Genomic DNA, 27,445 nt, shown 5'->3' on the forward strand with positions numbered 1-27,445 from the left:
TGTATCATTTATTATACTTACCAACAGAAAAACTGATCGGGGGGCGGGGGGGGGGCAACTCTAAGAGACAAAGAGAAAAGGAATCCAAATAACTGTTTATGTGTGCCTGTGTATGTCTGTGTGTGTGTGTTACAAAAAGAAAAATAATACTAGAAGTAAATTTGATGAAGAATAGCAATGAAGTGAAGATACCTGATAAATCTCTACCTTCTATGCAGCAGTTTAAAGATGGGAATTCAACACCTACTTGGAATACTGTTATATAATGATTTTATAACTAGATACCAGTTTGCCCACTGAGAAATAATACAATATGCTGCAAATCACATATTGTTTGTCACAGGAAAAAAAACCACTAGTGATTTTTACATTTAGCACTGCTCTTTCAATAGCATTTAAACTTATATGTTGCACTGTTCTAGTGGTACATGACAAAACTTTGAAATCTTCCTGTATGTGACCTTATTTTGGGTTGTTTCTAAAATGTATAATTCACTTTCTCCCTAAGTCCCAAAGTGATCCCATTCATTTCTAGCTTAATTTGTCAATGGAGAGTCTCAGTCATCCAGGTCATGGTTGTCCCAAAGGTGCTTTCTTTCCAGAAAGTCCAGTTGCCTTTTGAAAGAAAGCACCTTTGGGTCTAGTTTCAAAACAAAGCAAAACAAATAAACTGGTATGTTTACTCTCACTGCTAATCTTCCCTACTCCTTCATTTCCTAAAGGAGAATACTCTTTCATTTCCTAAAGTGAGAATCACAACATTCCCTTAGCCAAATAGCTGCTCTGTGAAAGGTAGGTTAGATATACAATATGTTCCTCCCTAGGAAACAAGAAACGGTCTTATCCCAGTAAATTTAGCCCTTCTGCCAAGCAGTATTTGGCTGAACAAAGGCCTCCTGGTTATGAAGAAGATCAGATTTCACACATACAGCCTTTCCTTCCATGTAGATAAAGATATATGCTCCACCCCCAGTTTTCAGAAAAAACTCCGTGACATGAAATGGCAGAAGAGATGCCTAGAGCACAAGAGGAGGAGGAGGACAAAGAGATAACCTGGGGAGACACAGGTAAGTCTTTCTTAAGGAATCACCTCATGGCAATAAAAGCAGCAAAACGTAGTTATCTTTCCACTCTTATATCGACTGCAGATTGGCAGTCTTCTTCAAGGTATCCTGGTCACTCCTTAGTAGGAAAGTAGCCTACAAGGCTGCTGTGGGGACTGTTTGAGAAATCTGCCAAATAAAGTTGCTCCGATGTGCTCTGAGTTGGTCACAAGGAGCTGACTGAAGAAGGGTCTGATTTGCTTAACTGGGAGGAGTTTGAGGCTGTTGGTTCTGAGAACATGCAATTCATCCTGCAAAGGTAGGAATAGAAGCAGAAATGTGGCTGGCACTGGTATGGTATGTATAGCATAGCATAGCATAGCATAGCATAGCATAGCATAGCATAGCATAGCATAGCATAGCATAGCATAGCATAGCAGGTATGGTATGGAACGGTACAGTACAGTACAATGCAGTATAGTATAAAATAGTATACCATGTTTCCCCCAAAATAAGACAGGGTCTTTTTAATTTTGATCCCCAAAATAAGTGCTTGGCCTTATTTTCGGAGAGGTCTTATTATTTTTTAGGTGCAGTAGGCGGTGAGCATGGTCACCTTATGGCTGCTGCTGTGTTGCAATATTTTCGGGGAGGGCTTATTTTCAGGAGAGGGATTATTTTAGTGCATGCGCTCAAAAGCCAGATTGGATTTATTTTCCAGGGAGGTCTTATTTTTAGGGAAACAGTATAGTATAGTATAGTATAGTATAGTATAGTATAGTATAGTATAGTATAGTATAGTATAGTATAGTATAGTATAGTACAGTACAGTACAGTACAGTACAGTACAGTACAGTACAAAATTGGTTTTAGCCTCATTGGTGCAAAAAACACAAAACAACATAAATAGTATAAAGAATAATCTCTATGCAAGTAATTAGGAAGAAAAAAGAAAGAAAAAGAAAAACTAATCATACATTTTTGTCATTGGGTCACTGTTATTCATTACTTTTCTTCTCCGGTGATGGAAGAACCAAAGTGGATACTTTTTTCAATAAGAACAGAGCTTCTTATTAGAAAGCTGCTAATATTGCTAGCATGGCGCACTTATTCACCTGGGCCACTACTAATAGAAAAGCAGTGCTCCAACACTCATTTCACCTCTCAGGATCCTGGAGATCGTACATAGATATCATGCTGTTGTTCATAGCATCATTACATGGAGATCGTATCTGTATGAAATGATCCACAACCCATGGAGTCTCTCTCTGATTATAATTGGCTTTCTATGCTTTCTGCCTTCCATATGCCAAAAGTTACACTAATAAGCAACAATAGGAGACAAAGCTTGCTTTCTCCTCCTGCTCTTCTTCCTCCTATGCAGATTGGCTTTCTATGATCGCTTTCTGTCTTCCATATGCCAAAAGCTACACTAATAAGCAACAATGGGAGACAGAGCTTGCTTTCTCCTGCTGCTCTTCTTCCTCCTATGCAGACTTTGCTCAGTCCTAATGTCCAAATAGGCTTTCTTGTATCAATTAACTAACAAACCAGAGTGAGAGAATCCTCTCTACCCTGAAGATGAAAAGTGCATTACAAGGAAAGTTTGTCTCAGACAGAAGCCAGAGGAGGCGAGGCCACTGTTGTAATTGCTCAGTTAGGCCTGCACTCATGGTCACCAACAAACAGGCTCTATTCTGGCAAAGCCAAGATCAAAAACGTATAATTATGCCAAGTCAAATTTAAGCAGATCCAATGCAGTCCCAAATCCTAGTCTGGGTACATGCTGAGTCAAATACCAAAAATATCTAGGAAAAAAAAAGGGGGGGGGAATATGAGGCCAAGTATGGTGGCTAGGATTTTCAGTACCTCTCTCTACCCCACAAACATACACACATGCACACGCACACACTCAGAATTACTCTATGATATACCAAGTGATATAAACCATGCACGTTTATCATCTCTTCTTACAGTGACACACTTTCCATTCTCTCGACTTTGCTTTTAAATAAAAGCCTTTACATTTTCCTTATTTGTTTTCCTACATTCAGCTTTGATACATGAAATGCCAAACACGGTTCTTTTGTTCAGGGAAATGCAGTGTTTGCATTGCATTGTATACAAATTTATTTGATCACTCGGCTGCCAATTTGCCTTCTTTCGTCTGCTGTGGTTGGCTCTGTCTTTTTGGAGGAATGGTACCGCGTGAGAAATAAGATCAGGAAGCATTGTAACTGGAGCATTAGTTAACTGCAATATGCATTACTTTACTGTCCTTCTTGAAAGGCCTGCATTATATTAGGTGGCCTCCATCAGCAATTTTGGCTTCTAGTGGCTGGGGAATCATGCAAAAGAACTTAATGGCACCCAGAACAGCAAATCCTGACACTGTTCTTCATTACCTAACTGCTTAGGAGGAAAATATTCAGCAACAAATCCTTGAATCAATTGAGAAACTGCTTGGCATCTAGCATAAATACTGGGGTTTTATCTTTTTTTAGATTAGCATTTGTGGCATGACGTGAAAGTGGTCCAGTTTTTCAGTGAGTGTAATTTTAAAAGCATCTCACTTTTCTTGTTGATTTTCCCTCATGCATCTTCATAGTAATATGATATTAAGAGGGATCAGATGAATCAATGTAATATATATTGCAGCCCTCCAAGTCAGTGTTCAGAGGAGGTTGCGAGCAAAGGTTGTGCTGGAAAAAAAACAGTTCCCAAAATATATTTTTTTAATGTTACAAACTGCAGAGGAAATCAGATGCATTTGAATGGAAGAGAAAAAAAACTTAGATATGCCATTTGGGAATGGAATTCAAACTGAATACTAAATGCTGAAAATATTTTTTTTAAAGTTCTATATAATAGAGCTGAATGTGCACAAACCAAATCTGGAAAATATTTTTATCAACTAATCTGTGAGATTCATATATTTATTAGATAAATATTTTATCTCATTGAAATCAATAAAAAAACTCTCACTGGTTTTACTAAATTTAATACATCGAAATCCAATCTGCTGGTTTCAAGCATATGCAATACCCCAAAGTCAGATGATGAAAACATTGCAAGGAGCAATGACCTAATGCACTGAAAATTAGACCAAACCAAAAAAAACAAAAAAAAACACACACATTCACATAGTCTGATTAGGTCAACAAAATAAATACCTTAAAATTAATTTCAGAGGAACATTCATCAGCCAAGGCAATCTTCACATCACTTATGGAGAAATGTTATTGATTCCAATTTATTACCCATTTAGGAATTCCAAACCCCAATTCCTTGCTTCATTTTTTTCCCCTCCACCTTTTTTTCTGTAGAGTTACAAAGCACATGTTTGTCCATCTCTTTCAGTTCCAGGCAATGTTATAATATAAATTCATAATAAATCATAATAAAAGTTTCGTCGATTGTCGTATACCATTTTCTCACATTTTAAATGTAAAAGAGCCATTTGGGCCCACTGGTTAAAATACCAGGCTAAAAACCATGAGACGGTGAGTTCTAGTCCGGTCTGAGGCCTTCACCTGTATAGTTTCCTGATTTGCATGGGACTATACTGGAGAACATGCTCCTCATTGTAAAGATCTTGGTTTCAGTCTCCAGCGGAGACAATCTCCAATAAAAATAATTATTTATTTAAACAGTATACAGCTGCCTAACTCCTCAAAGTGACACTGGGTGGCATACAAAGAGTTAAAAATCTACTTCTACTACTACCACTGCTACTATCACCACCAACTCTGCTACAATATAATATAGTTTAGGCAACAGCCAGCTATATATTTATAAATACTTTAATGTAGTTGACTTTATATGGAGATAACTCGCAATTGATTGACAGAGAAAGCTGTGTGGATTCATCAGCTGAATATTTTCCTCCTTTAAGGAATATGCTGCACTGTCTCTGCTGATTCCTACCTAAAAACTAAGCTATCTTCTGAACAAGGATTCTTACATGATATCCCAGATTTTTTTTTTAAGTTGGAACCTTCTGTTTTCCAGCCTCTCTGCCACCAAGCAAACACATCCATTGCATCACGCTCACAAATCCCTTCCTTTGTGACAAGGTAATAGGATATTTCCCTCAGGCCCAAAGTATTCCAATGTCAGAAGTGGTAAACAAAAAACCAGCAGGCCAAGGTAAATTTTCACTGTGATCCACTGGGAGTGAAGCAGACAACTCATTATTTACAAGCCCGGCACCCTTTTCCCAGCGCACTGATCTAAAAACACAGCCACATGTTCTCTTGCGCAAGGGCAACTTGCCAAAAGCCAGAAGTTAATGCTTTCCAGCAGCTCAGCAAGCTCTAAGGTGGAAGACTATAGGCCTATGTGATTGGCAAGTGAAAGATTCCTCCCGCCCCCGGAGGGAGAGGGGAGGCAGTTTTAGCTCCACTAAATTTGAAAGATGAACCAATAGGAAGAAAAAATTGTGTGTACTTGGGGTCTACATGTGTGTATGAGGGTATGTTCACAGATATAAATGAGCAAGAAAAAAATGTGGGGAAAATATGGTCATCTGCAACTATATTACATATGAGTAAAGGTAGAAGTGTTGATAACTTCAGACTGGTGGTTTTGCTTTGGTTAGACAGCAGTTAATGTTTCTTAAATGCATGAAACGGTGAAACCTTTACTCCATGTGAAGAGTAAAACAATCCTTAAAGGTGATATACAAATTTGGCAGATCAACCTCCCAAACTATCCAAACATGATATACTGTATGTCAGGTTCAATTCCTTTCTGCCAATATATCACAATCCGTTTTGATAGAAAAAGGATCCCAATTCTTTGTTTTAATGATACTTCACATGACACATGGTGTACTCATCAAGTTCCTTTTGCTTTTGCTGATACAAGGAAATCCCTAACCCTAACCATTGTGATTTATAATATTTTTAAAGAGATAATTTGACCCTAATGCTATTTCTTACTATTTTATTCAGAAATACTTCTACTTTGGCAAATTGTTTTTCTCTCATCCACTCCATTTTGTCAGAGAAATTAGATCGATGATAGATGATAGATAGATAGATAGATAGATAGATAGATAGATAGATAGATAGATAGATAGATGATAGATAGATGATAGATAGATAGATAGATAGATAGATAGATAGATAAATAGATAGGTGATTGATTGATAGATGATAAATAGATGATAAATAGATGCTAGATAGATGATAGATAGATAGATAGATGATAGATAGATAGATAGATAGATAGATAGATAGATAGATAGATAGATGATAGATAGATAGATAGATGATTGATTAATGATAAATAGATAGATGATAAATAGATGATAGATAGAAGCGGAGACTCAGGGGGTTTTTAGTTAGTTGCTTTTTAAATATTTGTAGGGGTGGGGTTTTAGGGGTTGTGGGGCGGGTGGGTCAGATCAGGAGCGATGTGAGAGCCGGGCCCCTAGGTGTGGTCGCGAGCAGAGGGGGCGGAAGGGAGGAGGAGGGGGAGGATACCATTCCTATACAGGGCTCTTTAATACCAACAGTCGCAGGGAGGGGCAGATACGAGGACAGTTTAAGAACTCACAGTCGGTTGGGAGACCGTGGTTGCTGGTTACACCCGGTCGCTTGTACCAACCCCCGCGTTCTAGGTGGTCAAGAGTCACAGACCCAAGGCCTAAGGCTGTTGTTATGCAATGCGAGGTCCGTTGTTAATAAGGCCCCCCTCATCCACGATCTAATTTTAGAGGGGGAGCCGGACCTCGCGGGAATAACGGAGACCTGGTTGGGCCACGAGGGAGGTCTTCCCCTCGTGGAAATGTGCCCACCAGGATACCGCGCATTTCACCAGCCCCGGGCCCAGGGAAGGGGCGGCGGGGTGGCAGCAATTATTCGGGAGGACTTAGAGCCGAGGGAGTCTACTGTGCCACAGACGTCCGGATGTGAAGCCCTTGTTGTGAAATGGGGGCCTGGGAGACAGTTGGGCCTGCTGATAGTATACCTGGCTCCTCGCTATACATCAGCGGCCCTGCCTGAACTACTCGAGCTGATCGCATCGGTGGCGGTTGAGACCCCCAAACTTTTAGTGATGGGGGATTTTAACCTGCCGTCGGTGGGAGAAGCATCGGAGGGGGTTCGGGAGTTCATGGCTTCCATGACAGCCATGGACCTGACTCAAATGATTCAGGGCCCAACACACGAGGGAGGACACACTCTGGACCTTGTTTTTGTCTCTGGCCAGTGGCTGAGTGATCTGGGAGGAGGGGACTTAACCATCACTCCCCTGTCATGGTCAGATCACTCACTCCTTCGTCTTGACTTCCCTGGTGCTACCTCCCGCCGCGGGGAGGCGGAACCGGAAAGTTCCAGATGGTTCCGCCCCAGGCGCCTGATGGAACCTGATAGGTTCCAGACGGAGCTTGGGCCACCTCCTGTAACCTTGACCCGCCCCTGGGTAGGGGACCTGGTGGTTGCGTGGAATAATGCAACTACCGGGGCCTTGAACCGGATGGCGCCTTTGCGGCCTCTCCGGCGGCAACGATCCACCCTAGCCCCTTGGTTTACCGAGGAGCTGAGGGTGATGAAATGCCGCAAGAGACGTCTAGAGAGTCGTTGGAGATCCTCTCGCTCCGAATTTGTTCGAACACAGGTACGAGCCCATTTAAGGACGTACCTTGTGGCATTGAGAGCGGCCAAACGTCAATATTGTGCCACTCTCATTGCGTCCGCGGAGAACCGCCCTGCCGCCCTGTTTCAGGTGTCCCGCTCCCTCTTGTTTCAGAGGCCGCGGGAGGCCCCTTTACAGGGCAGGGCAGAGGAATTTGGTAAATACCTGCAGGATAAAATCGCTCAAATCCGGAGAGACTGGGTTCCAGTCAGTGGTCCAGTGGAGACGCCCACGGCGAGTCTTGAGGTTTCGATCTGGGAGGAGTTTGACTTGGTTGCCATCGAGGATTTGGACAGATTGCGTGGACGACTGCGACCCACCACATGTTTATTGGACCCGTGTCCCTCCTGGCTTGTACTGGCATCCTGGGAGGTTACACGAGACTGGCTCCTGGGCCTAGTGAATGCTTCGTTGGGCGAGGGGTCCCTCCCGGCCGCCTTGAAAGAGGCGGTAGTGAGACCCTTGCTCAAGAAGCCTTCCCTGGACCCTTTGGAGCTAGCCAATTATCGTCCTGTCTCCAACCTTCCCTTTGTGGCGAAGGTTGTAGAGAGTGTGGTGGCCTACCAGTTCCCACGACATCTGGAGGAAAATGATTATCTAGACCCGCGCCAGTCCGGCTTCCGCCCCGGTCACAGCACGGAGACGGCCTTGGTCGCGTTGGTGGATGATCTCTGGAGGGCCAGAGATAGAGGTTGTTCCTCTATCCTGGTCCTATTAGACCTCTCGGCGGCTTTTGATACCATCGACCATGGTATCCTGCTGCGCCGGCTCGAGGGGCTGGGGGTCCGGGGCACCGTCTTGCGGTGGTTCGGCTCCTTCCTTTCTGACCGGACGCAGCGTGTGTTGACAGGAGAAGAGAGGTCGACCCTACGCCCCCTTACTTGTGGGGTGCCACAGGGGTCGGTCCTCTCGCCACTCCTGTTCAACACATATATGAAGCCGCTGGGTGAGATCATACGTGGTTTCGGGGTGGGATACCATCTGTACGCTGATGATACTCAGCTGTACTTTTCCACCCCGAACCACCCCAACGAGGCCATCGAAGTGATGTCCCGGTGTGTGGAAGCCGTACGGATCTGGATGGATGACAACCGACTCAAGCTCAACCCTTCCAAGACGGAGTGGCTGTGGGTACCAGCCCCCCGGTTCAGCCAATTAATCCCATCATTGGCCATTGGGGGCATTCATCTTGCCCCCGTGGAGCGGGCGCGCAATTTGGGCGTCCTCCTGGATGCCCGGCTGTCCATGGATGACCATGTGACAGCCGTGGCAAGGGGGGCGTTCCACCAGGTTCGCCTGGTGCGCCAATTGCGCCCCCTACTGGACCGGGATGCCTTGCGCACAGTCACTCATGCGCTGGTGACGTCTCGCTTGGACTACTGTAACGCTCTCTACATGGGGCTTCCCTTGAAATGCACCCGGAGGCTTCAGTTGGTCCAGAATGCAGCCGCGCGGGTAATTATGGGGAGTACCAGGTACTCCCATGTGACACCGCTCCTGCGCGAGCTGCACTGGCTTCCTGTGGTCTATCGGGTGCGTTTCAAGGTTTTGATAACTATCTTTAAAGCGCTCCATGGCTTAGGACCTAGTTACTTGCGGGATCGTATTCTGCCCCATACATCCCTGCGACCAATTCGCTCACACAGAGAGGGGCTCCTCCAGGTGCCGTCCGCTAGACAATGTCGTGGGGCGGCGCCTAGGAGTAGAGCCTTCTCTGTGGCGGGCCCAGCCCTGTGGAATGACCTCCCCCCGGATATTAGGAATACCTCTGACCTCCGCTCCTTCCGTATTAAGCTTAAGACCCACCTATTTCAAGCAGCTGGCCTGGCTCAACTTTGATCTAACCATATCGCTCCTGACGGGTTTTTAACCGGGTATTTTAATTATATTTAATTTCTAGGGGTTTTATATTCTGTATTTTAATTGTTTTTATTAATCGACCTCCTCCTTGTGTATGTCTCAGTGTATGTTTTTGCTTTATGTTTGTTTTGTTTACATATTTATTTCGTATGTTTTGTTGTACGCCGCCCCGAGTCCTTCGGGAGAGGGTGCGGCTAAGAAATAAATATATTATTATTATTATTATTATTATTAGATAGATAGATAGATAGATAGATAGATAGATAGATAGATAGATAGATAGATAGAGTGAGTGAGTGAGTGAGTGAGTGAGTGAGTGAGTTAGTTAGTTAGTTAGTTAGTTAGTTAGTTAGTTAGTTAGTTATATCCATGAAAGCAGAGGTAGACAGTCTGTTTTGGCTATGGGAACATATGACATTTGAAGGGTATGCTTTGACTTAAACCAGCAGTAAAATCCTCCAAAGTCTGCTACCGGTTTGGTGAGTCTGCTACTGAGCATGCGCACATGTGCGCCTGAGGTCACCCATGCAATGCTAAAAAGGAACATTTTGAAGCCTTCCAGGTAAGTAGAACAGCAGGGGGGAGGAAATCCGCTGTACCACATGATTTAGATTAGCTGGAAAGCAGGAAATCCAATGATTCTAGCTAATATAAATCATGCATCACAGCTGATCATTGGAAATACCGGTGTGCCCAAACTGGTAGAATTTTTTTACTACTGGTTTGGGTGAACCAGTAGTATTTTCTGCTACCAGTTCGGGCTAATTGGTCCGAACCAGTAGTATTTTACCTCTGACTTAACTCTCTCTATTGGGTGACAATGGGAAAAGGACAGAGCTAAGAAAAAACTAAATTTAAATGTAGTTTAAATAAAGATGTAGAAAATAAATTCTATGGTTACTGATATATTAATCGTTTACTTTATGTCAAATTCACAGTATAATATTAAGTAGCACTGTCACTTTTGGGGTAATTTCCTTGACAATTTACTGGCAAAACCTACTCAAGAAATATAGCTCACTTCAACCATTAAGCCAAATAACACACAGTACTAAAAAGTACTGAAGGTAGTTAATATGCAAAGATTTAGATAAACAGGGAGTCCTCCCTTAAGGGCTAGTCATTGTATGAACATTTGAAGTTACAAGAGCCACAGAATGGGTGCTTCACAGCCTGTAATACACTTGTTGCCATTGCAAATGGTGGCCTATCCCTGCCCGCTGTCACATGATCACATGTTGGGAAGGTCATCTTTATGACCCATCATGGTGTTCCATGCTCACATGACTTTGATTTGCAACGTTTTTTTTTTTTTTTTGCTGGTTTCTGGTTAAAAAACACTCATTCACGTGAATAGGTTTTCTTCACAACCATTGTGTTCACTTAATGACCACCATGTTCTCTTAACGGCTGTGGTGCTCACTTAATTATGGCTGCAAAAAAAAAGGTGGGAAAATTACTTCCAGTCCTATGGGTGCCTTGACTTATATCTGAAATGACTTAGAATCGTAGCTCCTCAATTTCAGTCATGTGTTAAGGAATACCTGTAAAACATGAAAACTAGCAGAATCAGTAATTATATTATGCGCCCTTTAGTGAAGGGGTTACAAAATGAGTTGCATCAACTTGAACAACCAGAAAATACAAGATTCAATTAGCCTCTCTTCTTTTTTTTTCCCTTTCAATCATGTCTTACTCTTAGAGTTTGCCTACATAAGTCCCTGCAACCTTCTTGGCAAGGTTTTCCAGAAGGGAAAAAAACCTTGGCTTGGTAGTCTCCTTTTGCACATGTGTGTCCATGCATGCCTTTGAATCAGTGTTGACTCCTGGCAACTGTCTGGATAAATCTCTGTAGGTTTCTTGGCAAGGTTTTTTTTCAGAGGGGGTTTGCCATTACCTCCTTCCTAGCACAGAGAAAAAATGTCTGACCCAGCTGATTATGCACCTAAAGCACAGCTAGAACTCACAATCACCCAGTTTCTAGCCCAATGTCTTAACCATTAAATCAAACTAGCTCTCAATTTTTTATTACATTACAGTAACTGATTAGTATTAAGTATGGCAGTTTGCTTAATATTATTTAAACTATTACAACCTGCTCAGAGGTGGGTTCCTACCGGTTCGACTGAGTAGGTAGTAACTCGGCTGGCCACGCCCCTGAACTGATTTTATCGGTGGTGCCGTACGCGCCACCATCTTGTTTTTTTCCTTCTGCGCATGCACAGTATTTTTTACCTCTTGTGCATGCGCACATAGCGTGCATCAAGTGTGCAAGTGCAAAGCGCGTCCCTGAGAGAACCGGCAGTAGAAGAAGCCGGAACCTACCCCTGAACCTGCTCTATAAGGGGCCACCTTTCAATACCATGTCGACGATTTAGGTCAGTCATAGCGAACCTTTTCAGTACCCACTGCCAAAAAGGGAGTATGCACACTAGTCTGGGCTGTGACCAGGAAAAGGAGCTGCCCATGGAGCATTGCGTGACAGAAATAAATTTCCGGTTTTCAGCAAGCACATGCGCGCCGATCAGCAAGTCTTCCAGTTACTGCTCCACATGCACATGTGCCAATCAGCTGGCTGGCACGCATTCTCATACCAGAAAACGGAAGACCAGCTTGTCCGGTTTCCCGCACTGCCACATGCACAAAGGCCAGTTGGTCATTGTGTGCGCATGCGTGCCAGAAACTCAGAAGAGGAATGAGCGATGCCTGCCATAGGTCACCATCATGGATTTAGGTGGTCTGATATGGAGCAGCCCAGTTATTTGCTGGTGCTTGATGGTGGGAGCACATTACACCTGTGCTAGAGGCCCAGAAATGGCTTCCAGTTGCAATGCTGGTTTTCACCTACAAAGCCCTTTAGAACTGTGTCTCCTTTGTGTAATTGATCTGATCGTTTCAATCTTGCTGGGGAAAGCAAATAGGGTGCCCCACTTTAATGAGGTGTAGGCCAAAGCTTGGAGGAGCTGTTTTTCTGGAATAGTTCCAGCCTGTTGGACTGATCTGGAACTCAGACCTAGTTTTGACCTCAGCTTCCTTCTAGCACAGTGGTTCTCAACCTGTGGGTCGGGACCCCTTTGGGGTCGAACGATCCTTTCACAGGGGTCGCCTAAGACCATCGGAAAACACATAATTTCGATGGTCTTAGGAACTGAGACACCAATTTTATGGTTGGGGGTCACCACAACATGAGGAACTGTATTAAAGGGTGGTGGCATTGGGAAGGTTGAGAACCACTCTTCTAGCAGCAGCTGAAAACAGAGTTCAAGAAGGCACTTGAGAAGAAATAGGGCCTGGTTTTTGAAGTCTGGGTTTTGCTAAGGCTCTTACTAATTTTTCAGCGGATTGTGCTTTGTATACCTCTGTAAAATTCTCTGGTGTTCTGTGGAATTGCTAGAGGAAATAAATAACCATGCAAGCATTCTCCTAAAAATCTTCTAGAAAGGGAACAAGCTTATCACAGATCAGATAATCCATGCTTAACAACCACAATTAGATACAGTAACTCTGTCTCTAAATAACTCAGTCATTAATTGAGACATTGTGTGACCACAATTTGTGATTTTTATTGCCAGCTTTCTAAATGGATTTTGCTTGTCCGAAGCTGGCTGAAGAGCATGCAAGTTTTGATCACTTGATTGGGGAATCACTTGATTGGATTACTTGATTGGGGAACTGCTGCAACTGTTTTAAATGCAGAGACCAGCTATAAAGTTACTTTTTCAGCATCATCGTAATTTAGACTATGGGCAGTTATTAGCAACTGCATCATTGAGCAACGGTTGAAAGTTATGATGGTGTTGAAAAAGTAACTTTATGGCCAATCCTCACATTTACAACCTTTGCAGGTCTGTAAAGCGAAGAAAAGCTGAAGGAAAATAATAAACTTGTGGTCTCACTTAGCAACTGCTTTGCTTAACTACTAAATTGCCAGTCCCATTTGTGTCGCTAAACGAGGACTATCCATATAATCTGCTCTCAAAATTTTAAATGTGCCTGGCAGCTCCCAATGCTGTTTTCTTGTGAACTAATCGCTAGGTTTTCTTTTTTCTAACCTGGGAATGGAAGCTGGTTGCATGTCTTAAATGCTCTGCCTTTTCCCTAGCTGGAAGTGTTTATTTTTACAAGCTATTTACATGGTACATTCCAGAGGTTGGAGAGAGGTTTTCTAGCTACCAGGGGGGAAAAACTCATGCCATTGGTCCTGTTTGATAAAATATTAGCCAATTAATTCCACCTTAATATAGAATGCTAAAGAAAACCAATCAAACAGAATAGAACTGGAAGGGACCTTGGAGGTCTTCTAATCCAGCCCCTGCTCAAGCAGGAAACCCCATACCATTTCAGACAATGGATTGCCCAGTCTTTTCTTTAAAATTTCCAGTGATGACGCACCCACAACTTCTGAAAGCAAGTTGTTCCACTGGTTATTTGTCCTCACTGTTAGGAAGTTTCTCCTTAATTCCAGGTTGCTTCTCTCCTTGATTAGTTTCCATCCATTGTTTCTTGTCTTGCCTTCTGATGCTTTGGAAAATAAATTGACCCCCTTCTCTTTCTGGCAGCCTCTCAAATACAATACTGGAATCCTGCTATCATGTCGCCTCTAATCTTTCTTTTCTCTAGACTAGCCATACCCAATTTCTGCAACTGTTCTTCATATGTTTTGGACTCTATGCCTTTAATCATCTAGTTGCTCTTTTTTGCACTTTTTCCAAAGTCTCTTTTTATAATGTGGTGACCAAAACTGGACACAATATTCCAGGTGTGGCCTTACTAAGGCTTTATAAAGTGGTACTAATAGGTCATGTCATTTGGATTCTATGCCTCTGTTTATACAACCAAGGGATGTATTACTGTATGTCTCCAGTCTCTTGTTTCAAGCGGTGTGAGTAGCAAAGTTTAAAAAAAAAAACATTCTAGAGGAAACTATGAAGGAGAGAATGCCAGAACAATCTTATAGAAACACAACTAGGACATTTTTTTTTAAAAAAATGAACTCTGTTACAAAAATTAAAGTCAGGATATCAGTTAATCAAAGAAACAAACAAAATGGAAGAAAATCAAGCACGGCACTTATGAGACTGACTCTCACAGCTGTGAAATTGTTGAAAACAACCAATGATCTTTGGATGCTAGTGCAAAATATAGCCTTAAAATCAGGGGTGGGTTCGTGCCAGTTCTAACCTCTTCTATAGAAGAGGTTCCACAATCTACAGTGCCGTTTAGAACCGGTTCCAGCTCCCTCCCCCCACCCGTCTGCACATCATCAAGATGAAGAGCGAGAGGAGGAATTCTGGGAGTTGAAGTCCACAAGTCTTAAAGCTGTCAAGTTTGAACACCCCTGGGGGTTTTTTTTCTAAAGGGTTAGGGGTGCAAGGATCTTGTAACTTGACAGCTTTAAGACTTGCACACTTCAATGCCAGAGTTCCTGAGCCAACATGACTAGAGGAGGAATTCTGGGAGTTGAAGTCCACAAGTCTTAAAGCTGTCAAGTTTGAACACCTCTGGGTTTTTTTTTCTAAAGGGTTAGGGGTGCAAGGGTCTTGTAACTTGACAGCTTTAAGACTTGCGTGTTTCAAATGCCAGAGTTCCTGAGCCAACATTTTGGTTGCTAAGCAAGAGTGCTGTTAAGTGAGTTTCACCACATTTTACAAGTTGGCCACGCCCACCCAGTCACATGACTGCCAAGCCACTCCCACCCAGCCACATGGCCGGCAAGCCACTCCCACAAAGCAGGCCACACCTACAGAAGAGGTTCCAAAAAATTTTGAAACCCACCACTGCTTAAAACCCTCCTCCTTCCAAACTTGTGTAAGAATGGTACTATTATTCCTATAGCACTTCTCATTTTCAAATGGACAATCCTCTTTTTGGAACAAATTTGTAATTAGGAATGGGATTTTGAGAGTTAGGTCCCCAAGGTTAGGCCCCAAGAAAGAAAACACCATCTTGCTCCTTAGGCCCTCCTGTGCTCCAGAGCACCCAACTAAAAAGAGGAGAAGGAGAAGGTGTGCTATGTTGCCAGTTTCAAAAGCAGAGGTGTTGCCCTTTAAACATCATGATCTCCCAAGAAGCGAATGGGGGCTGAAATAAGAGTCACTCCCAAAAGCCACATAAAAGTTCACTTCCTGCAGTCCTGCTCTTCAATGGATTTCTCTTTGCTTGCTCTAGATTTTTGCTCAGTTCATCTGATTTGAGAGTTAGTCCCAGTTCAAGGGACTCAGTCTCTTAGTGGCTAAGGCACTGAGCTTGTCAATCAGAAGGTCAAGAGCTCAGTGGTTAGAAACTCTAGTGCCGCGTAACAGAGTGAGCTCCCCTTACTTGTCCCAGCTTCTGCCAACAGTTAGCAGTTCGAAAGCACATAAAAAATGCAAGTAGAAAAATAGGGACCACCTTTGGTGGGAAGGCAACAGGGTTCCGTGCACCTTTGGTGTTTAGTCATGCCGGCCACATGATCATGGAGACATCTTTGGACAGTGCTAGCTCTTCGGCTTTGAAACGGAGATAACCACCACTCCCTAGAGTCGGAAATGACTAGCACATATGTGCGAGGGGAACCTTTACCTAGTTCATCTTTCTGCTCCAGATTTCTGCTTGGTTTGTTCCTTTCAGACTGCTTCTCAGCTCTAATTAATTTACAGAGGAAAACTGATCCCTCCCTCCCTCCCTCCTTCCCCCCCTCTCTCTCTGAACTAGATTACCCTTCCCCATGAAAAAATAGCTGTAATCTAAATAAAATTTAACCCAAACTTTCTATTAACATTCTAATAATATATCAACTGAGATAAAAGCCTTCCACAAATTACAATGTTTATTTGATATAATGTGCTTTAGGGTGCTAAATTTATAAACCACCATCATCACTACATCTTGGTTTTCTCAGGAATCATTTCTCTCTCATTCTATCTGGGGTTTTTTTCTTTCTCTCCACTATTCCCCAAGAAATGTTAGATATGTCAGCAAATTAAGCCAGAATCAAAATGATGTCAATGATTAAGAGAGATCCTTTTTCCTGAAAGGATAAGGATCCATCGCCACTTAGCCATCAAGTCCCTGAACAACAGCGCCACCTGCTGGGCAAACAGCTAACAACTAAAAGTTGATTCTAACATGGGTCTTTCTGAGTTGACGGAGAATTCAATTGCCTTTTTAAAGCCATAAATACCACCCACATTTATTTATTTTTTTGACAAAAATGCTGCAGTAATAAAAAATATATTTCCAATTTACTTTTCTTTTTAGAAAGACTGGATACAATCTGTTAAATGTTTGGAATTCCTAGGGGTAAATAGAGTAAAGCTTTGAATGATCTTCATTTCTAAAGTTAAAAAGAATTCTTAAAAGCAATTCAAGATTTTTAATTACAGAATGGAAGAAAGAATGACTATAAAAGCTGGTTACTGAGAATTGTGCTTCCTGCATCAATCTGTCTCCTGCACTTCTCAGATTATTTTATGAAATGAAGTGATTTGCAAGCTTGAATGAAGAGCTAATTTCACCTATCTTTTTATGAATAAAACTAAAGTAAAGCAGAAAGATTTACCTATCTTAGCAAACTGATACAATCATAAACAGAGATAATAAAACCAAGCCGTTTCTCTGCCAAATTCTTTGCTCACAAACAAATGAAATGACATCAATAAACTTATATTTTCGGTCACTTCTAAAGATCTTTTAAACAGCTTTATTATATGATGGATCTTTTAATTTTTTAAAAATGTTATAAGTTGCCTGGAGTCAACTAGGGGAGAGTTGGGAAGCTATATAAATTTGTTTAATAAATAAATAAAATAATAAATCAGAATTATCACTTCAGGAAGTGAGGATCAATGGTACTCTAAAACCATATCCAGATAATCACATTTAACAAATGTGAATTTATTAATGTTTTCAACCACATCTCAGGGTGCTTTCCTTGGTTCAGTATCAACATCAGTGGATTGTCTTAATTTCTGAAAAGCTGGAATATGCCCTTTATTAATATAAATGTATACTTCCAGCCACATCTTGGGGGAAGATATAATACCATCATGTATTTTAAAGACTTGACAGAAGCACATTATTACCTAGACATTTTAACAACCAATGTGATTCTCTCCCCCCCTCCTTTCTTTCTTTCTTTGTTTATTTGATTGGTTGATTAATTGATTGATTGATTGACTGACTGACTGACTGACTGACTGATTTATTGATTGATCAATTGATTAAGAGGCTACCCAATTTCACAAATTTCTGGCCAACTTATTTTTTTTTTCAAGATTTATAGACCTCCCCTTCTCCCCGAAGGGACTCGGGGCGGTGTACAGGCATCTCATTAAAAAACCAGATACAAAAAATAAATACCCTTAAATACCCTTAAAATCGAATTAAACCTAACAGCTGTACAGGATAATAAAAGTTAAAAATCAACCTAAAAACTAACCCCTAAAAATTTAAAAATGCAGACTTGAGGGACTAAGCTGGGATTAGGCCAGGCCGGCTAAATTGAACAGGTGGGTTTTAAGCTTCTTACGGAAGGAGAGGAGATCGGTGGTGGTTCTGATATCAGGGGGGAGGTCATTCCAGAGGGTCGGGCCCATCACAGAGAAGGCCCTACTCCTGGGCGTCGCCCGCTGGCACTGCCTAGTGGACGGCACCTGGAGGAGTCCCTCTCTGTGAGAGTGAATCGGCCGAAGGGATGTATGGGGCAGGATACGATCCCGCAAATAACTAGGTCCTGTGCCATGGAGCGCTTTAAAGATGATAACCAACACCTTGAAAAGCACCCGGAAAGCCACAGGTAGCCAGTGCAGCCCGCGCAGGAGAGGTGTTACGTGGGAGTATCTAGTAACTCCCGCAATTGTCCGCGCGGCCGCATTCTGAACCAACTGCAGCCTTCGGGTGCATCTCAAGGGGAGCCCCATGTAGAGAGCATTACAGTAGTCCAGTCGGGACGTCACAAGCGCATGGGTGACTGTGCAGAGGGCGTTCGGGTCCAATAGGGGACGCAATTGGTGCACCAGGCGAACCTGGTGAAACGCCCCCCTTGCCACTGCCGCCACATGGTCATCCATTGACAGCCGGGCATCCAGGAGGACGCCCAAATTGCGTACCCGATCCACGGGGGCCAGCTGTTCGCCCCCAATGGCCAGTGATGGGAGCAACTGGTTGAACCGGGGTGCCGGTAGCCACAGCCACTCCGTCTTGGACGGGTTGAGCTTGAGTCTGTTACTTCCCATCCAGATCCGTACGGCTTCTAGACACTGGGACATCACTTCGATGGCATCGTTGGGGTGGTTCGGGGTAGAGATGTACAGCTGAGTGTCGTCAGCGTACAGATGGTAACCAAAAATGTAAGAAAACTATACAACCATTAAAAAAATGGAAACCATGTGTGTCCAAAAGACACAGATCCTCACTAAAATAAAATAAATAAATAAAATACTATAAGGATTCACCAGTCAACGTACTGATGAAGCCTTTAAGAACAGTCAAGTTCTCAAGGTCTTCGAGACCATCATCATAATAGGTAAAAGTAAAAGTTCCCCAGCACATGCGTGCTAATCTTTTCCGGCTCTAGTGGGCAGTGCTCATCTCCGTTTCTAAGCCAAAGAGCCAGTGCTGTCAGAAGATGTCTTCATGGTCATGTGGCCAGCATGACTAAATGGCGAAGGCACACAGAGCGCTGTTATCTGCCCACCAAAGGTGGTCCCTATTTTTCTACTTGCATTTTTTACGTGTTTTCAAACTGCTAGGTAGTTTGGGACAAGTAACGGGAGCTCGCCCCATTATGTGGCACTAGGAATTCGAACCGCCAAACTGCCAACCTTTCTGATCGACAAGCTCAGCGTCTTAGCCACTGAGCCACCGCTCATAATAGGAGCCACATGAAAATCTCTGCAAGATCGATACATGTTTCATTTTAGACTTGGTAACAGAAGTTAGAAAAATGTTCAAAAACAAATATTTAAAACCACAAAGGTTGTTTTAAAAAAAAAAATCATGGGGAACAGAAGAAATATAATTGTTCTCCCCCCCAATTCTACAGACACTAAGCTCATGAGGTCTGGGCCCCTCCCTGCCAACTGCAGCATACTACGTACTTCTTTTCTAAACAACATGGGGTATAATTTAGTAATCTTCCATAGGTTAAAGTCAAATCAGATGAAGTACATAGTTCTATCTCTTAGATGATGGAATTAAGCCTCAAAAAACTCAGTCCCTCTTTATATAGTTTAAAATCATTTTTTAGAATAGATTCCGTCCTGGGATTGCTCTGCAGTCAATCCATTGATACCATCTTGAACAGACTTAAAATTACACATCTTGCAACTATTTTTAAATTTTCATTTTCTACATGCTGGTTTTTCAATATCCTTCTGGACAATTCGAAAACCTAAAACCCTACCCTGTTAATCATACTGTTCCTAATAAAAGCATGGTCCAGCTATGAATTTCTATTATTTTTCTCAAGAGCCAATATAACTACCGTTCCTTTATACTATATAGATTAAAACTATTTATATTGTCTAATAGGAAGAACACAAACCCCCAAAGCTGGAGTACATAGAGGGACTTTCTCAGTAGATTGCCAATCTTTTAGAGAGAGACTTTCAATTATAGTGGGTTAAAAATAAATACATAAATGTAGAAAAACCTTAAAAGCAGCTGTTCAGAAGAGTACTTATTTACAAGCTGTCATGAATACACCAATTATTGTAGTATGCCACCCACAATCACTTGCTTGTGAGATGGGCAGCTGTATAAATTAGATGATGAATAGATAGATGATAGATAGATAGATAGATAGATAGATAGATGATAGATAGATAGATAGATAGATAGATAGATAGATAGATAGATAGATAGATAATTTTGTTACAGTAATTTCTGATATGGTTTAATGCTTTTAAAGATAATTAGTTTTGTATTATTTTCATACAACTCTTATTTTTATTTTGATCTACTCGATAGAACCATGAGACTATTTGGTAGGTACGTCTGGATGGATGGATAGCTAGATAGCTAGATGATAGTAGCTAGATTGAGAGATAGCTAGATAGCTACATACATACATACACACACACACACATATCCAAATTCCAGGAAACTTGTTCAATGGCCATTTCCTATTGATCCATCAATCATAGGCCAACACATCTAGACAGCAACTGGTTGGAGAATGATCATTTTAGAGTCCATCAGCAATCTAGATAAAGAGAAATAAAAGATCAAGGATGGTATATTAGTTAAGAACATCAGGCTAATTCTGCTAACATCCATGTCCAACTTCTCACTTAGCAAGAAAGTTTAAAAAGTAATCTTGGCTATAAGTTGAACGAAGGATGAAATGGGGGAGGGGAAATAAACCATGCATGTATTTATAAACAGTTGTTTATATATTTAAAGTTAAAGTTAACTTTTTATATATTATAAAGTTAAAGTTATATGACACCTTCATGATTTTACAACACATAGATCACGGAATTAATTCCACAATGATATTAAATATCATTAATGCAAAGCTCAAATGGATTTTGGCTACATTCATGAGCAAAATATGTTGGGGACTTTAGGACTAAAATGAGATAAATGCATTCATTAAGATACATACTACACTCAGAAAGAACATGTCTCTCTGTGTCCCCTTCCTCTCACCACCACATGCTTCTCTCTGTGTGCTTCTCTTTCCATCGCAAAAGATCCTCAGGTCAAGAGAATTTATCATTCATGCAAATAAATGTAGATTATGAGAGCATGCTGTCACTAGGTGGCACTGTCATTTATTTGGGTTTGGGCTTGGCTGATAATACCCTATCTGGGTATAAGGACCTGCGCAACTATGAAAATTCATTCAAAATCTGATTTAAACCTTCCCCCTTTTTTTCTTCAATTTTTACTTCTTTCTATTCTCTTTTCCCTTGTTAAATTTAGTTTGTATTAAATTATAACTATTAAAACCAAAATTACACACATACATATATTTCAGCGCACATCAGTGTCACATATCCTCAGACAGCTTTCTGTTCTATATAGTTTTTCTGTAAAGTATTTCAAGAGTTTCTTGTCTAGAAAATAAAGGTTACAGTCATATGATTTCTTATGCATTTTTCTGCAATATGTAATTGCAATGTAATTGTAATGTAATTTATATCACTATCCAAATCTTTTGTGTAATATAATCATATTCCGATACATCAATCTGTGTGCTTATACTGGATAGATTTTCCTAATATAACCTCTAGTTTTATATATTTCCACACTGGTTTTTAAACATAAATTCTATTAATGTATTTTGCAAATTATACTGTGCTTATTTTTTGAATGTATATTTAATTTTTGCACTGCAGCAGCGTCTATCTTGTGACAATTTTTGAAGGGAAAGCAAATGGTAAAATATTTATTTTATATCTTTATTTTAAGGGGGTGACATTCTAATATTTTGCAACAATTGTCAACTCATAATTTGATCATTTGCAGCTTTCTTCTTACAATATTCTCTAACATATGCAATACACTAGTTGCCAAAGCAAATGCATAGACTTTCCTTTCGGGGGGAAAATCTGACTGATTTGTCCCTTCGTTAGCTGGTACAGAAGGCACTAAAGGGTTGAAAATAAAGTTCCAATTTTGTGCCAATTATTTTGTAACACCCCCTCAATATAATCACCACTACTCATCAGTAGTATTGGGGGGGGGGATGTGGAGAGGGAAGCAAACTCAATTTATCAGCAGTCCGTGAAGTAGCTTTTTAGCCTACTGTCATTAAATCCATTTCCAGCACCATCTTATGAGCCTAGAGCACAGTTTACTGAGTAGATATTATGTTATGAAAATGGAACAATTAATGATCTGCTGCTGTTTTTTTTAAACTAATCAGACTTTAAATATAATGATTTAACAATAACAGTGAACATTTCTGATATAAAACATTACTAAGGCAGCAGTAGAACAAAATACCTGTATTCCAGATGGTATTAAAAGTACATTTCATGATGAAGGAAGCTGCTAGAGAGTTAATGTTTGTTTTAAATTATTTATTTTTAAATCCTAGTACAGTGCTGAAATCTATCTCTGTCCCGTTACAATGTTTATCTTGCCACACACAATGACCGTGGATCTATAGGAAGTCGCTTTCTTATCTGACCAAACCACATTTGACCTTCCAGTCAAGGTGGATGAAAAATTAAGTCAAACAGCACTCAATGAAATCAGAGGTGGCAACTATGTTTTTCCTAAAGGATTCAAAATTGCAACATTATATAAATTAAATAAACCATGGTTTGATTTATCCCAAACTCTAGATTAGAAAATGCATACATTCTACTCTTTATATTATACTTAAATGAATTACTATTGGGGAAAAATAGAACTTTCTGAAAGGGTCTGCATTAATTGCTTAATCTTTTGAACCAACATATCAAAAGCGTATTTGCTAAACATTTTATATGTTTAGCCTAATAGACGCACGGAGAGAGGGGGGATTCTTTGGAAAATGTGAAAAATTTGGAATGAAATTGTAGTGAGATCATGACTGCTATCCACTCTAAAATGATTTAGGGTTTATGCATCCAAAATATACCTATAGAGTTCTTATGATTTGGCCCGTAGAAACCAGGAAGGTTTAAATCATTCCAAATTTTGTCTTTAGAAAAATGTATACCCTTCCTCGGCCAACATCTCTAGAAATATTGTACTTCATAGACATCTAACTGGTACATTTTTAAAGAAGGTTTAGCAGAGTTGTGAGCGACACACGAATGAAGGTCTTTATGCCGTTTTATACCCACTTCAGATGTATGCGCAAGAGGAGAATGAATTTTAAAAGCTTGGTTTTGAACTTCAATAGCATAAACTACATCCAATTACTTATATGCCTCGGGGTATCCTTAAGCTGTTACATGGGCAGTCTGACACATTAAATGCTCTGAGTGTTCCTTTCTTCCTTTCTTGGGGTTGTTAGTCCATAAATCTCTAAATACATAATATCTTGATGGCAGCTGAAGGCTATAGCCATTCAGCCAGATAATTTGCAGGAATTATTTATTTATTTGATTCATCCCCACCACAGTAAAAATAGACTCGTATTGGTCTGTTTGGGGGCAATTCGTCCAGCAATTTCAAATAGATATTAGTGTGATTTTGTATAACTGAACATTACAGGGAACACAACAGAGGTCTGGAGTTCCTAGAAAAACACCCAAAGTTGTGTGATCTCTCTTTCAAGAAACCCTAATTCACTTACAGTTGTTCCTACACAAGATCAAAAGGCCAAGAACACAAATCAACCACATTGTTGAGAAAACTAGGACTGAGAGACAAAGAAATAAGAGAAGGACCAGTCTAGAGGCCTTGAAACCAATTTTCTAAGGGGGTTCAGAAAATTCACATGACATCATATGTGCCCTTGGGACTTCCCATCAGCAGTGGGATTCACTTACCTTCCCTACCAGTTTGTAAATGTGAGCGCCCATGCCGCGTCGGCACATGTGCACCGCCTTCTGTGCACGCACAGTACTCGCAAATTACATCGGGGCAGGTGGGTGGAGCCTCCCACAGCCGCCGCTACCAGTTTACCTGAACCAGAGAGAACTGGCTGAATACCACCTCTGCTTCCCATCCATACCACCTCATCTTTCCTGTTCCAGGGTTATCTTCATTAGCAGGACTCCACTAACACATTAATTATGGACATCCTTGGAAGAAACAAAACAATGTGAAAACAATTCAGGTCAAAAACAGAAAATGGACACCCCCCCCTCCCAAAAAAAAAAAATCATGGATTGCTCATATTTGCTGAAAAATGAGTCATAAAATATCTCCTTTACTTTTCTTCCATACGAGTACTAATACAAAACAAGAAGATATATACCTCTGCATTATAACCAATCTTTTGGAATAACAAACTAAGCAAAAGAGGAGCTCCTGAGTCTAGAAAAAAAATTGAGACTCATTGATTTTGGATTTGAACTGCCTCCACAAAAATCTAGGTTATGTTGTCATTGAGGAGTGCTCAGTTTCAGAATTACATTTACCTTGGGCAGGAGACCTTGAAAGAAATGGGGTTTCTTGTTATAAATATTTGTGTTTCTATTTTCATTCCATAGTATGCTCCCCCCTCAATCTAAAATAAAAGGCTATAAACTTATATTCTGAGAGGACAAACCTTTAGTGCCTCCCCCCCCACTTTGGACTTCCAAGGAATATTTGAAATCACAGATGGCCCCATAGCTGGGTTGCAACTATTTGTAGGCAGAACCAGTGAGGTAGAAAATAAAGTCTTCTAACTCTTTTCCAGATGAACAGACCGTGAGGTTTCTGCAGCACCTCGAAGGAAATAAATTCCTATTTCCCAGCTTCAGTTCATTTCAAGTTATGTTGTTGACATAGGAAAGTTCAGAACGATTCCGAAGGGTTAACTACAGAGCTCAGCAAAAAGAACCAATAGAATTTACCTTTCAGATGATCACATGATGATAAAGTCATATTTCATCAAGGTCTGCAACAGGGCATTTTGGAAAATTAGCAATAGCACTAGCACTTAGACTTATATGCCGCCTCAGTGCTTCACAGCCCTCTCTAAGTGGTTTACAGAATCAGCATATTGCCCCCAACAATCTGGGTCCTCATTTTATCCACCTCAGAAGGATAGAAGGCTGAGTTAATTTTGAGCCTGGTGAGATTTGATCTGCCAAATTGCAGGCAGCCGGCAGTCAGCAGAAGTAGCCTGCAGTACTGCACTCTAACCACTGCACCCCCACGGCTCTTAATTAGGCAGACGGATGATGAATAAAAGTCTATAGCAGGATTATTTGAGAAAGATAAATTACAAATAGATAATCTATAGTCAAATTGTTGTACCAATCTACAAAGTCAAGTCTAACACTCACAAGGAAAACAAGCATCTTAGCTCCTGAGTTACTCCAGCTTAGAAACTAGCTGGAGCCAAAGAGAATAATTCTTATGATTGTAGTAAATTATTGTAATTATTTGAAAGATGTGAATAATAGTGAATGGTAGGGTTTAAGTAGTTAGATCCAGCTGACCATAGGATGATGTCTAGGCTGGGTCTGTCTAACCATTTCTCTGTCTGGAACAAACTACAGAACTTTATTTCTATGATTGGTGGCATATAGCAGTTGTTGTTTGATTGTGTTAAAGGTATTGTCACAGGAGGTGATGCTGCTAGAATTAACTCCTCTGTTCTCTTTCTTCAACTTTCCTGTTCTTAGCCATTGACTGCTTTGCCTGTTATTTTTTTAATGTACAGGTCATGTAATGCTTAATCTTTTTCTATTCTTCCTTTGATCTTTCTTAGATCAGTTTGGTCTCTCTAATACTCAGTAAACTTTCGTGATGTTATTAGCTTCAGTGTGTCTTTTTCACTGTCCTTCAGATATTCTTTCCATATTCTTTTTTCTTCTTCATCTGTTTGGTGTACTTGCAACATTCACACCCACTATTTTTCTTGGTAAGCAGAGTCTATCAACATCACTTCATGGATGAAAGACAAAACTCATTGTTGTTATTAATTTTCTGATCTTCATACACAGTGCTTTTTAGTTCTGCATGAGTCCAGCCTACTATTCCAGCTGTGTATCTAATGACTGGAATTGCCCATGTGTTAATTGCCTCCACGGTATTTCCTCCACAGAGTTTAGATCTTCACACTCATATATTCACTTCTTCTTGACTTCAGTGTGCTTACTTTTGTCAGCTTGAAGGATAATCAAGCTTTTGGTGATCTTTATCCAATTCTTGATGTTATTTCCATCAGTTTTCACTAGTTTTCCCTGTTAAAGATGAAGGTGGCATATTTGTCCAGTGAAACTCCTTGCATTATCTTGGCTGAATATATGGATAGCCATGAGCAGCACTTCTAGTTCAGATGGTGCTTCCTCATACAGTTTCAGATAGTTCATGTAAAGGAGGCGGGATAGCCTGGCAGATGTTTTTGATGTTTGATAGCAATGACCTGACTTGTTCAGTACTGTTGACAGAGGAATCAATGCAGTGGCAAACAGTAGTGGTGATAGTAAATCTCCTTGAAGTATTCCTTTTTTGATATTAGCATCTCCTAGCCTGTCACCATTGACCACCGTTGACCAGCAGCCACATTTTCCATTGTGCCACTGATCTTTACACAAACATCTAGAGACAACTGCATTACAGGGCTCAGGAATGTTGCCTGAGCAACCAAGGCCAGCAGCTGCAGGACTACTGGAAGAAAAATTGTTTACCTGTCACAAACATTATTGTTTATCATTGTCATTATCACCATTCTAATTATTTATTTTACTATTTACTGTAAACCCGACCACCAAAATGCATTAAAGACAACTTAAAAATAAATGATAAACCAGGCCTCAGTTCATAATAAACAATTCATAATAAGAATGAGATATCAACCAACTTCTATTAGATGCTTAGCTACGTATAACTAAAAACTTGGCAATATCCTTGAAGGGTGAGACATTTCAAAGTAAGGAGCAATCCAAGTAGCAATTGTTTCTCCTGCAATCACACTCATTGTCCAAGTCTTATCTACCTCAGATAGGTCCACTTAAGGACATCATTTATTTTATATGGGAGTATGTACTATGATGGTTATTCTGTGAAACTACTGAATCCTTCATTCAAGTTCCTTAATTCTTTCTCTGTCTGATTCTTTTTGTTATTCATTTTAAATTAAAAGATGTTTTTACCTCTTATTTTAATCACTGCATGATGGAATTTGGGTTTATTCTATGAAAGTTTAAACTTCATAAACTGGAAAAATGGTGTGTGTGAGAGAGAAAGCGGGTGTGTGTGAGAGAGGGGGGGAGGGAGAGAGACAGATAGACAGACTTAGAATTAGCAGAATGCAGCCCATAAGTAAAATTCCTCTCTAAAATTCCCCACAGCAATACCAAGTATTTTAAAGA

Source organism: Natrix helvetica (genome assembly GCF_964273705.1).
Source record: "Natrix helvetica genome assembly, chromosome: 2".
Taxonomy (NCBI): domain Eukaryota; kingdom Metazoa; phylum Chordata; class Lepidosauria; order Squamata; family Natricidae; genus Natrix; species Natrix helvetica.